Source organism: Penaeus japonicus, unplaced genomic scaffold, assembly GCF_977035675.1.
Source record: "Penaeus japonicus unplaced genomic scaffold, GWHDUDI00000001_assembly GWHDUDI00000033, whole genome shotgun sequence".
In the NCBI taxonomy this organism is placed as follows: Eukaryota; Metazoa; Arthropoda; class Malacostraca; order Decapoda; family Penaeidae; genus Penaeus; species Penaeus japonicus.
The window spans coordinates 747,641-750,140 of NW_028234435.1; the positions used below are offsets into that span (position 1 = coordinate 747,641).

At 52.6% G+C, this 2,500-nt stretch overlaps 1 protein-coding gene across 1 annotated transcript in view; it reads left to right on the plus strand.

Moving 5' to 3' along the window:
• LOC122255485 (receptor-type guanylate cyclase Gyc76C) overlaps positions 1–2,500 on the plus strand; it is a 190,104-nt gene that overhangs the window by 131,361 nt on the left and 56,243 nt on the right. The window lies entirely within an intron of this gene.

Consider the following 2,500-nt stretch of genomic DNA (forward strand, 5'->3'; position numbering starts at 1 on the left):
AAAAAGAGATGAATAAGTATATTTCCATCATAACATAACACTCATTCACCACGCTCACTATTCATCACACTCACCACTCATCACACCCACCATTCACCATACCCACTATTCATCACACTCACCATCATGTAATTCTGTAATTAAGTATCATTCATATATTTTTTCATGGACGTTGTTAATGAAATGCCATGAATATGAATATTCTAATTCATAATTCATAATTATTTTTTTTTTATTACGCTTCAAATGTCAGGAGTGTTCAGTTGCTGTATACTTTGCTCTCGGAGGATGAGGCGACTTATGATATATGAAGAAATTCACGTCTACGCACACACTCACTCACTCATTCACTCACTCACTCACTCATTCACTCACTCACTCATTCACTCACGCACGCACTCACTCACACTCACTCACTTACTCACTCACACTCACTCACTCCATCAATCACTCACACTCACTCACTCACTCATTCACTCACTCATTCACTCACTCACTCATTCACTCACGCACGCATTCACTCACTCGCTCACTCACTCACTCACTCACTCACTCATTCGCTCACACTCACTCACTTACACTCCCTCACACTCACTCACTCACTCACACACACTCACTCAGCCACTCACTCTCACTCACTCACTCACTCACTCACTCACTCACTCACTCACTCACTCACTCACTCACACTCATTCACTCACTCACTCACACACTCACTCACACGCTTACTCACACTCACTCACTGACTCAGCCACTCACTCACACACTCACTCACTCACACACTCACAGATACGCTACATATTTTATGATTTTTTTTGTTTATTTAATTATTCTTTCTCTCTCTTTCTCTCTTCCTCTATACCTCTCACTCTCCTTCTCTCTCCTCTCCCTCCCTCCCTCCCTCCCTCTCCTCCCTCCGCGTCACCACGCTCGTTTTCTCCCCGCCCAACCGCTCCCTACACCTCTCCTCTCTCCATACCCTCCACCTCCTCTCTCTCCCTACCCTCCCTTCCACTCCCTTCCACTCTCCTCCCTCTCCCTCCCTCACACCACCGTCACCACTCACCACCATCATCACCACACTCACCACCACCATCACCACCACTGTCACCACACTCACCATCACTACACTCACCACCACCGTCACCGCACTCACCATCGCCACCACACTCACCACCACCGTCACCACACTCACCACCATCGTCACAACACTCACCATCACCACTCACACACCTACCGTCAGCCCGCACTCAACCATCGGCCAACCCACACAACTCAACCCACCATCGTCACCACTCACCACCACCGTCACCACTCACCACCACCGTCACCGCACTCACCATCGTCACCACACTCACCACCATCGTCACCACTCACCACCACCGTCACCACTCACCACCACCGTCATCACACTCAACACCACCGTCACCACACTCAACACCATCGTCACCACACTCATCACCATCGTCACCACAACCGCACTTCACCACCGATCCGTCACCAACACTCAACCCACCGACCGTCAACCCAACACTCACCACCTATCGTCCACACACTCGCCCGCACCACTCACCACCACCGTCACCACACTCACCACCATCGTCACAACACTCACCATCACCACTCACCACCACCGTCACCGCACTCACCATCGTCACCACACTCACCACCATCGTCACCACTCACCACCACCGTCACCACTCACCACCACCGTCAACCAGCACTCAACCATCGTACAACCAACATACGATCACCACCATCGTCACACACCTCACCACCATCCGTCCATCACACTGCAACACCATTCGTCACCTAGACACACTCAACACCATCGTCACCACACTCATCACCATCGTCACCACACTCACCACCACCGTCACCACACTCACCACCACCGTCACCACACTCACCACCATCGTCACAACACTCACCATCACCACTCACCACCACCGTCACCGCACTCACCATCGTCACCACACTCACCACCATCGTCACCACTCACCACCACCGTCACCACCATTCACCACCACCGTCACCGCACTCACCATCGTCACCACACTCACCACCACCGTCACCGCACTCACCATCGTCACCACACTCACCACCATCGTCACCACTCACCACCACCGTCACCACTCACCACCACCGTCACCGCACTCACCATCGTCACCACACTCACCACCATCGTCACCACTCACCACCACCGTCACCACTCACCACCACCGTCACCGCACTCACCATCGCACTCATACCACAACTCACTCACCTATCGTCACCACTCAAACCACCCCACCGTCACCCACTTCACTCACCCAACCGTCAACCGCACTCACCATCGTCCAACCAACATGAAACCGTCACACCACCATCGTCCACCCAGCTCACACATCCACCGACACCACTCACACACCACCGCACCACACACTCACCATCGCCACCACCGTCACCACACACTCCACCACCATCGTCCAACTAACACTCAACTCACCATCAACTCCAA